The 11,736-nt window shown below is 43.3% G+C and overlaps 1 protein-coding gene across 1 annotated transcript in view; it reads left to right on the plus strand.

The window, feature by feature from the left end:
- Nucleotides 1–11,114: 11,114 nt before the first annotated feature.
- Nucleotides 11,115–11,736, plus strand: part of osbpl2b (oxysterol binding protein-like 2b) — a 65,703-nt gene continuing 65,081 nt past the window's right edge. The window contains exon 1 of the mRNA XM_060937931.1: nt 11,115–11,206. The gene's annotated coding sequence lies outside the window, so the exon portion shown is untranslated. The remainder of the gene's footprint in view (nt 11,207–11,736) is intronic.

An 11,736-nucleotide genomic window follows, 5' to 3' on the forward strand; every position in this document is an offset into this window, starting at 1 on the left:
ATATAGAACTGACTCTCCGCCCAGATAGCGGCTCTGCTGAAGATCAGATTCAGGAGCTAAACATCCTTCATGGCTCTGTACTGCCACCACTGCCTTGTGGAGGAAAGACTAACACTCAGCAGACACACCAAACATTAAAACCCCTCACAGGAAACAAACAGCACTGATTATCAACTTACAGTGGTGTAGTGGTTACCACTGTCGCCTTACAGCAAGAAGGTCCTGGGTTCGAGCCCAGTAGCCGATGGAGGCCTTTCTGTGTGGAGTTTGTATGTTCTGTCCGTGTCCGCATGGGTTTCCTCAGGGTGCCCCGGTTTCCCTGACAGTCCAAAGACATGCAAGTTAGGCTAATTGGTGGATCTAAATTGACCGTAGGTGTGAATGTGAGTGTGAATGGTTGTCTGTGTCTATGTGTCAGCCCTGTGATGACCTGGTGACTTGTCCAGGGTGTACACCCGTAGTCAGCTGGGATAGGCTCCAGCTTGCCTGCGACCCTGTAGAACAGGATAAGCGGTTACAGATAATGGAAGGATGGATGGATGGATGGATGGATGGATGGATGGATGGACGGTTCCACTTCCACTCTCTCCTGCTGAACAATATAGAACTGTCTCTCCGCCCAGATAGCGGCTCTGCTGAAGATCAGATTCAGGAGCTAAACATCCTTCATGGCTCTGTACTGCCACCACTGCCTTGTGGAGGAAAGACTAACACTCAGCAGACACACCAAACATTAAAACCCCTCACAGGATACAAACAGCACTGATTATCAACTTACAGTGGTGTAGTGGTTAGCTCTGTCGCCTCACAGCAAGAAGGTCCTGGGTTCGAGCCCAGTAGCCGATGGCGGCCTTTCTGTGTGGAGCTTGTATGTTCTGTCCGTCCGGGGCGTCAGAAGCATTTTTAATGTGGGGGGGACACACTGGCGGGGTGTGTGGGGGGTCCTCCCCCAGAAGATTTATTAATTAATTAGAGGCCATTTCCTGCATTCTGGTGTATTTTTAACAGGTTGTTAAACACCTAATTTTACCGACAAAAGTCACTTAATTCAATGATTATTTTAGAGACTCAACAATAAGTCCTCATTCAACTAGTCCATATATTAATCAGCCTGTTTTTAAACCCACTGCTCTGCCTAAGATAATGAGATGAATGTGACACAATTTATCACCAACCATGACTTTATGGGCGCATTTTACTTTTTATTTTGTGTTTCCTTTTTTATTTAGTTGTAGATGTAACACAACGTGCCACTATGCCAAGCAATAGTGACACTCAACTGTATGTTTAAAAATAAGAATATTCATAATTTCACACAATGAACAGGCATGACATGGCATCATGCAAACTTCATAACACAAAATCACACTGTGTCAAGCAACAGTGACACATAAAAGAGAACTTCACACAATTGAACAGGTGCAGTTTTGTCAACCTACATGCAATGGTGGTACTACAGTAACATTTACAGATCAGTATAACAAATAGATTTATAGATAGAACTCCTTCTTACATTGGTGCCACCACAATTTCTACCACTTCATAACTTTTATCCTCCTTTCCTTCACAGTCCACCTGGAATAACATCCATCTCTTGCCATTGCTTTCCTTTCTACTATTCCTTCCCCATACACTGATTTCCCATGTTACTTTCCAGAAAACTGGCAAAGACCAGACAAAATAAGTTCTTCAAATCACAACAGGGAATCAGTAAATATCATCAGAGCAGACTTGACCTCATTCTTGGCATTACAGTAAGGCAGGCCTACTGGGTTTGAATTCAATGATAGCTAACATTAAGCTAGCTGATACATCTCCTAACATTGACTAGCCAGCTAACTGCACTAACATTTCCATTGGGACAAAAAAAAAAAAACCTGTCCTGTGGGGAAATTTTGACTGACTTTCTGCTGCTTTGTAAAGAATGTCCTTATGTCCATTGTGTCTGGGGAGGAGCAAATACTGCAAACAATTCACCATCAACCAAGAATACCCCATTAGGCTAAGCTTATTTCACTGTTTAGTTGAATATTAATTTAACGTGTCCTAGGGTTAATTTTGAGGGCAGATAACAAAAGAATAAGGTTTCAGCAAAAGCTAGACATTGTGAGGTTGCAATGGGGCTGACTTCACCTCCTCCACTTTCCAGCAGCTGCACCAACATGTCTCTGCTCGCGCTGAGATTCGCTCGCGCGCGGTGAGCTGTTGTAGGGAACGCCCGGAAAACCCGGAGTGCATTTTCAGTGGTCTGTGTATTCTCTTATCGATCAAGTGGAATGGATTCTTTCACGAAGCAATAGAAACAGCGCTGGGTGAACTCATATTTTATGTTAAATGTGGGGGGTCCAAACGAAGAGTTATGAAATGTGAGGGGGACATGTCCCCTTCACATTCAATGGTGGCGACGCCCATGCTGTCCGTGTCCACATGGGTTTCCTCAGGGTGCCCTGGTTTCCTTGACAGTCCAAAGACATGCAGGTTAGGTTAACTGGTGACTCTAAATTGACCGTAGGTGTGAATGTGAGTGTGAATGGTTGTCTGTGTCTATGTGTCAGCCCTGTGATGACCTGGCGACTTGTCCAGGGTGTACCCCGCCTTTCACCCGTAGTCAGCTGGGATAGGCTCCAGCTTGCCTGCGACCCTGTAGAACAGGATAAAGCAGCTAGAGATAATGGATGGATGGATGGATGGATGGATGGATGGATGGATGGATGGATGGTTCCACTTCCACTCTCTCCTGCTGAACAATATAGAACTGTCTCTCCACCCAGATAGCGGCTCTGCTGAAGATCAGATTCAGGAGCTAAACATCCTTCATGGCTCTGTACTGCCACCACTGCCTTGTGGAGGAAAGACTAACACTCAGCAGACACACCAAACATTAAAACCCCTCACAGGAAACAAACAGCACTGATTATATCCCTTTATCAACTTACAGTGGTGTACTGGTTAGCTCTGTCGCCTTGCAGCAAGAAGGTTCTGGGTTCGAGCCCAGTGGTCTTCTTCCACACAGGGGGCCTTTCTGTGTGGAGTTTGAGAAGAAAGAAACAGAGATTGTGGAGAAATTCCTGGCTATCCCATCCATCAGCATTGTGATTCAATAACTGTGTACAGAAATGACAAAATATACAAATATCTATCCATTATCTGTAACCACTTATTCAAGTGAATTCAAGTACCTGGGGTCAACTGTGCAGGAAAATGGGGGCTGCGATAGTGAGGTGAGAAAGAGAGTGCAGGCAGGGTGGAGCAGTTGGAGAAGGATTTTGGGAGTCATTTGTGATAGGAAAGTCCCAGCAAAAGTGAAAGGTAAGATGTATAAGACAGTAGTGAGACCAGCTGTGATGTATGGATTGGAGACCGTACCCTTAACGAAGGGACAGGAGTCAAAGTTGGAGGTGGCGGAGTTGAGGATGTTAAAGTTTGCGATAGGAATGACGAGGTTAGACAGGATAAGGAACGAGCACATCAGAGGGACGGCACATGTGGAGAGCTTGGGAATGAAGCTAAGAAAGATGAGACTGAGATGGTATGGGCACATCCTGAGAAGAAATGCAGAGCATGTTGGAAGGAGAATGTTGAGGATGGAGCTGCCAGGCACACGAAAACGAGGAAGGCCAAAGAGGAGATACATGGATGTGGTGAGAGAGGACATGAAAGCGGCAGGTGTGGTAGAGAAGGATGCAGAAGACAGGGAGCAATGGAGACGCAAGATCCGCTGTGGCGACCCTTAATCGGGAGCAGCCAAAAGAAGAAGAAGATCTGTAACCGTTTATCCTGTGCAGGGCAAGCTGGAGCCTGGGTACACCCTGGACAAGTTCCCAGGTCATTGCAGGGCTGATACATAGAAACAAATGCTGATACATGCAGTTAGGTTAATATGGGACAGCCTTGGGCTGAGGTGCCCTTGAGCAAGGCACCTAACTCCCAACTGCTCCCCGGGTGCTGTTAGCATGGCTGCCCACTGCTCTGGGTATGTGTGTGTGCTCATTGCTCACGTGTGTGTTCACTGCTTCAGATGGGTTAAATGCAGAGAGGAATTTCACACAAGCATGTGATGAATAAAGTTGTTGTTCTTCTTCTACATAGAAACAAACAACCATTCGCAATCACATTCACACCTTTGGTCAATTTAGAGCCACCAATTAGCCTAACTGTGGGGGAAACCGGAGCACCCGGAGGAAACCCACACAGACATGGGGAGAACATGCAAACTCCACACAGAAAGGCTCCGGTCGGCCACTGGGCTCGAACCCAGAACCTTCTTGCTGTGAGGCAAGGGTGCAAACCACTACACCACCGTGCCACCCTGGAACAGTACAGATAAACAATAATTTAAAGCATCACAAGAAGCAACTCACAGATTTAGTTTGCCCTGTTCCTGGCTTTGTCAAAATTTAACAAAATTTTATTTATAACAAATTCATTCCTGACATTTTTTTTTTTTACAAAAATGAATGTTAAAAATGTTGTTTATACAATCTTGAATACATGTGATATTTTACACAAAAATTAAACATGAAAAAAAAAGATAGAGGATCAAACAAAACTTTTATCTCATTTAAACTCTCTCTCTTTCTGTGATAGTATTTTATGAATAACTTGAGCAGTCATTAAAATATTTGTCACTGCTTTGAGAGAAAGAGAGAGGTAAAGGTGTGACGAGGAGATATTAAGGAGGCTGCAGAATATTACATAACCTCTCAGACTCATTGCTAATGAAATATCTTATAGGCCCTTATATACAGTTCTGAAGTTAGTGACAGAGGGAAACTTATCAGAGTTATTACTGTCTTTATAGAGAGTGTATGTGAATATGATGCTTGCGGATAAACTGTCTGGTTCTGGGTTTGAAGATGTTAATGAGGATAATGCCAATCTGGGTCCATAGTATAGGGCCTATTTGTATAAACGTGTAGATTCTCCACATTCAGTCCATCATGTGACCTGCCTGTAAACAAATAGTAAATGACGAGACTGAAAAACACACACAGGAATTAATCCTCAGGTTTAAAACTAGACACTGGATTCCTACAATACGATACTCCATGTACAGTATTGTTTCATACCTGCGCATGGCTGTACACTGTGGGTGCATGTTGGTGTTTTGGTGATTTGGTGATTTGCAACAAATGCGACAGAACTGAAATGACAACATCTTTATCCCAGTATGATGTGTTATAACACATTTAATTTCAGTAACACCAGATGTGTAGTAAAGCCAGAGAGGGTTGAGGTGGAGTGAAAGCCGCAAACGTACGACTACTTCCTTCTTTGACTTTTGCAGGCCAGAACTAGCACTCAAGTCAATGAGGAGGTCCATGTGACATAATGTGACACACCCACTTATGAGACCAGAACTGTTTCACATTTTATCCCATAGAGATGAATTATGTTGCTCTATCTTGGTATATTCTAAGAGCTTTGGTAAAGCTCTGAAGCCATGTAAAACATTTGAGTCATTTGGGACGAAAAATGTTCGAATATACACAATATGACTAAAACTATGTAAACATCTGACCATCACACCCACGTGTGCCCGTTCCAGAACCATGGGCATTAACACAGAGTTGGTCCTCTATTTGCTTTTATAATAACCTCCACTACTATGGGAAGGATTTCCACTAGATTCATGAACATGATTGTGGGGATTTGCCCATTCAACCACAAGAACATTAGTGAGGTCAGACACTGATCAAGTAAGAAGGCTTGGTGCGCAGTTCATTCCAAAGGTGTTCAGTAGGGTTGAGGTCAGGATCCAGACCGCTCAAGTTCTTCCACACTAACCTTGGCAACCCATGTCTGTATGGACCTCACTTTGTGAATATTGTCATGATGAAAGAGTTTTGCACTCTTTAATCCCAGTGAAGGGAAATCTTAATCCTACAGCATACAAAGACATTTTAGATAGTTGTCTGCTTCCAACTTTGTGGCAACAGGTTGGGGGAAGAACCACATATGATGGGAAGGTCAGGTATCTCCCTAACAGTTTTTAGACTGATGGTATTCTTAGTCCATGTCCTAGTGAACCAGTATCAGAATGTACAGTATTTATTGATAGAGACGTCAAAGCACTTATGTACGTGCCTCTGGATAAAGCATCTGCCAAATGCCATCAGTGTAAACGTAAATACAAACCCATTTCCAGAAAAGTTGGGATATTTTCCAAAATGCAATAAAAACAAAAATCTGTGATTTGTTAATTCACCTGAACCTTTATTGACCTGAGAAACGTACAAAGAAAATATTTTCAATAATTTTACTGACCAGCTTACTTGTATTTTGTAAATATAAACAATGTTAGAATTTGATTCCTGCAGCACACTCAAAAAAGTTAGGACAGAGGCATTATTACCATTGTATTACATCACCTTTCCTTTTAATAACACTTTTTAATCGTATGGGATCTGAGGATATGAATTGTTGCAGTTTTGCAATTGGAATTTTTGTCCATTCTTGCTCGATACAAGACTTCAGCTGCTCAGCAGTACGTGGTCGCTGTTGTCTGATTCTCCTCTTCATGATGCGTCATACATTCTCAATAGGAGACAGATCTGGACTGGCAGCGGGTCAGTCAAGCACATGCACTCTGTGTCTACGAAGCCACACTGTTGCAGAATAAGGCGTGGCATTGTCCTGCTCAAATAAGCATGGAGATATATCAGCATACTTTTGGCCATCAAGTATTTTATACTAAAGTTTGTTACAAACCCATTTCTTACAGAGGATTGATCAATACCACATAAAGACAATACATTTGAAGTAATAGAACAGTTGTTAATTTTTCGACACAATTTATTAAAGAATGTCATGTAGTGTTTAAGAATAGTCTACACTTTTGTCTGGTATTCAGTTTTGAACAGAGCCAATGGGAAATTAATGGGATGATTACTGTAAGCAGCATTCTCACGCCATCTAGTGGTTGCTTTAAGGAAGTACAACTGTAAGAATGACAAAGGGCATAAGAGGTCTGAGATGTTTACTGTGAGCTTCAGAAAAGAAAAAAAATCAGTGAAAGGCCATTAGAATATGTCTTCAGAAATGCAAAATCCAAAATCAAGTGTAGACAAGTGTTTGAGTGTGAGTAAGAAAGAGACAAATCTGGGCTTTTTCCCTGAAGAGGGAACAAGGCTGTGTTGTGCAGTCAGTGGGTGTAATTGGCGTGTGTAATGCTGGATGAAAGACTTTATTCTCTTTGCCTTGTGTTCCTTAAACATCCAAAAATCTTTGGAGCCATGACTCAGCAACAATCTATAATTGTGCACTAATGACGTCCAGGATTTCAGGACGGTGTTCTTTTGTAGAAAAAAAAAAATTAAACATTATTTTAATAGGAAGTGTAATCAGTAAGAAAGAAAAAAAACCAGTTCGAACTGTCCACTGATTAGAGTTACATTGAAAGAACTGGCACGATGATGAAATGACTTAATTTTCACTCTTGTCAACTTTTTGGTTCAGATTCAGGAAGCTATCATTGCCTTTATTCACTTCTCCCTATCAGTCTATCTAAATCCAGTGAACTCTCACTTAACTACATGCCGAATATACAAACAGTTCAAATTGTTCTGCGAAGTTATACTGTCCCAATTCTTATGATTTTAAGAACCTTTACATTCATTTCCTCTGTCTTTCTTACTCGGTCTCCCTTTTGCACTCATGAATGCTTTGTTATTAGCACCAGGGTCACTGAAGGTCATGGTGTGCTGCTCTATTTGTGGTGCACAAGAAGAGAAGAGTGTATCAGTGATGTCTGCTTACATTATTAACAAGAAGGATCATACACACAGGCCAAACTTATCTCCTATTAATAATGTACCAATGACTTAATACTTTGTCATGGCAGTGGCGGTCAGGATTTCTGCAACTTCATTATCGCTCGCTGTAACAAGTTATTTGATGATATAAAAAACCAGAGATGATCTGAATGAAAACAAATGAATGAACTTGTATGTAGATGTGACCTGACTGACAAAATGTAGCGTTCATTCATCTTTAGTAAGTGCCTCATCCTGATCAGGGTTGTAGTGGAGTCGGGCCTTATCTCGAATGCAAGGTGAGAACACATGTTGGAGAGGATGCAAGTCCGTTGCAGGGCATCACCCACACACGCGCGCGCACACACACACACACACACACACACACACACACACACACACACACACACACATAGGGGCCACCTGGAGGAATCCCACACTACCATGGGGAGAGCATGTGAAACTCCACACTGGCAGTAACCCAAGCCTGGAGCTGCTACCTGCTGCATCTCCACCACATGCATGCTCGGACACCTGAAACTGTTTTTTTTGCACATTTGCTTATTGTTCACTATCACATCTCTTTGCACTAGACATGTACACTTCTTTGCTCATTTGTTGTTCTTTTTATTGCCCATTATAGCATTTTTTTTGTATGATATTTTTATATATGTTTCTTCGCCTGTCTTTCTGCTGCTCTTAACACCCAAATTTCCCTGTCTGGGGATCAATGACGTGTTATCTTGTCTTATCTTATCTTACCATACCATGTTATCAAAAATACACAGATGTGACCTAACTGATAAAATGAGCTATTCATTACCTCCATCAGCTGTGTTGAAGGAGGTTACTGTACAGTATGTTTTTGCTTCCGTTTGTTTCTCTGTTCCCAATGTAACTCAAAAAGTAGTGAACGGATTTCGATGAAATTTGGAGGAAAGCTGAGCTGTGGACCAAGGAACAATTGACTACATTTTGATGCAAATCCAGATATGTATGCGGATCCAGGAGTTTTTTTTTTTTTTTTTGGGGGGGGGGGGGGGGGGGGCTGTTCCCAATATACAGTACTGCGCAAAAGTCTTAGGCAAATGTAAAGAAATGCTGTAGACCAAAAAAATGACTTCAAAAATAATGAAATGAAATGTTTGAACATTAAAATAAAATACTATACACAGCAGTAAGCCATAATACATGAAAGAAAGTCAATATTTGGTGTGAGACGACCCCTTGCTTAAAAAAAAAAAGTAGTCTCAGGTACGAGTGCAGTTTTATAAGGAAACGAGCTGTAGGTTTTACTGAGCATCTTACAGAACCAGCTACAGTTCTTCTGGACACTTTGACTGTCATACTTGCCTCTTAATTTCGCACCAAAACCCAGCAGCCTTCATTATGTTTTCTTTTTTAATCTGAAAAGTGGTCTCTTATGCTGCTCAGATGCAAACTTTTTTTTGTTTCTGTAACAATTTTGTGCTGGAAAATGAACGTTTGGACTCTAAAATGTTTTTGTACTGACTCGATAATGTAGAAGTCATAAAATAGAAATCTATAACAAAGTTTGTATGAAAAAAAACCCCAGGATGCCTAAGACTTTTACATTTTGTAACTCAAAATGTAGAGAATGGATTTTGATGCCATTTGGTGTACAGCTTTAGTATTACTCTATGTTCAAGTGACTTGATTTCGATAATATGTGGCTTGGTGGAGGTATGAGCTCTACTGAGTGTCCTTGAAGTCAGAAGCTCATCTTCAGTAAGCACCTTATCTTGGTCAGGACTGGATTCTGATTCTGATTCTGGATTCACTATATCACCGGCACTGTGGTTTCATGACATTTTGAGTTAGCGATGTCGCCTCACAGCAAGAAGGTCCGGGTTCGAGCCCAGTGGCCGACAAGGGCCTTTCTGTGTGGAGTTTGCATGTTCTCCCCGTGTCTGCGTGGGTTTCCTCCGGGTGCTCCGGTTTCCCTCACAGTCCAAAGACATGCAGTTAGGTTAATGTGGGGCGGAAGTGCCCTTGAACAAGATACTTAACCCCTGACTGCTCCCTGGGCGCTGTAGTGTAGCTGCCCACTGCTCTGTGTGTGTGTGTGTGTTCACTGCTTCAGATGGGTTAAATGCAGAGGATGAATCTCACTGTGCTTGAAGTGTGCATGTGACAAATAAAGTTTTCTTCTTCTATCTTAAGAAGACGGGAAACACTATTTCCTGGATGGGACACCAGTCCGTTGCACAGTGCTACAGTATTAGCGCTGTCGCCTCACAACAAGAAGGTTCGGGTTCGAGCCCCGTGGCCGGCGAGGGGCTTTCTGTGTGGAGTTTGCATGTTCTCCCCGTGTCTGCGTGGGTTTCCTCCAGGTGCTCCGGTTTCCCCGACAGTCCAAAGACATGCAGGTTAGGTTAACTGGTGACTCTAAATTGGCCGTAGGTGTGAATGTGAGTGTGAATGGTTGTCTGTGTCTATGTGTCAGCCCTGTGATGACCTGGCGACTTGTCCAGGGTGTACCCCGCCTCTCACCCGTAGTCAGCTGGGATAGGCTCCAGCTTGCCTGCGACCCTGTAGAACAGGATAAAGCGGCTAGAGATAATGAGATGAGATGAGATGAGATCTTAGGAAGACGGGAAACACTATTTCCTGGATGGGACACCAGTCCGTTGCACAGTGCTACAGTATTAGCACTGTCGCCTCACAGCAAGAAGGTTCGGGTTCGAGCCCCGTGGCCGGCGAGGGCCTTTCTGTGTGGAGTTTGCATGTTCTCCCCGTGTCCGCGTGGGTTTCCTCCGGGTGCTCCGGTTTCCCCCACAGTCCAAAAACATGCAGGTTAACTGGTGCCTCTAAATTGACTGTAGGTGTGAATGTGAGTGTGAATGGTTGTCTGTGTCTGTGTCAGCCCTGTGATGACCTGGCGACTTGTCCAGGGTGTACCCCGCCTTTCGCCCGTAGTCAGCTGGGATAGGCTCCAGCTTGCCTGCGACCCTGTAGAACAGGATAAGTGGCGACAGATAATGGATGGATGGATGGATACCAGTCCATTGTACAGTGCTACATCTTCACACAGGGGCAATTTAGAGGAGCAATTGCACCCACTGACACATTTTGAGTGGATGGAGACTGAAGAATCCAGTGATAAAACAGAGAGAGAGAGAGAGAGAGAGAGAGAGAGAGAGAGAGAGAGTAACCCGAGCTCAGTATTGAACCCGAGACCCTGGAGCTGGAACACTACCCACTGGCACTGTGCCGCCTGGATCATTTATCAGTCAGGTACAGTGTGACGTGTACTGAAATGTTGTCAGGCGACAAAATCCGGCGAATGCCATTGGTCAATTCGCGTGTCACTGAACCCGCCTACTTCAGTCACTTCCGTCTCTGTGTCAGCTGCGTTTTAGCGTCCCAGTGGCTCGCAGAGCTTCAGTGGGAACCAGGCACTGGACTCCATCACTTTCACACCAGCACAGGTCGGAAATTAACTATCTGTCTTTACACTAGCGTGGTTTATTTCTTTTAAACGGACGAACCTCTCTCTCTGTGTGAACCCTCCGAGCACTCGGACCTGTGAATTGGTTTTGGAAGTTAGCTTGCTGTGTAGCTTTTAGCTCTCAGGGTTCAGATATTGAAGTGAACGCTGTTAGCTAGCATCCGCACTTTAGCACTGATGATGTGAGCATCAGCTGCTGTGTAGAAACTACAAACCGAGAGGCAAGTTGTTTTACAGTAATTAGTGAATATTAGTTCTAATATGGGATGCTTTTTGAATTGGAGTGATGCGAAACTATATTAGCACAGCTAGCGAGCTAACGGTTAGCTAAAGGCTCAGGCTGCTGCTTGTTTATTAAGTGTGTCAGTCAGTGCTGGTATTAATGCACTCTCTCCTTTTATTCAACTGGACAGACTCTACACTGCAGCTTCAGCGTGTGCTGTTGTGGGGAATGGTAGTTAACCGACTGCACTTGTGAAGTGGTTTTCATATTACATCTCATTTGAATTT

The sequence above is a fragment of the Neoarius graeffei genome, chromosome 13 (genome assembly GCF_027579695.1).
Source record: "Neoarius graeffei isolate fNeoGra1 chromosome 13, fNeoGra1.pri, whole genome shotgun sequence".
NCBI classification, from domain to species: domain Eukaryota; kingdom Metazoa; phylum Chordata; class Actinopteri; order Siluriformes; family Ariidae; genus Neoarius; species Neoarius graeffei.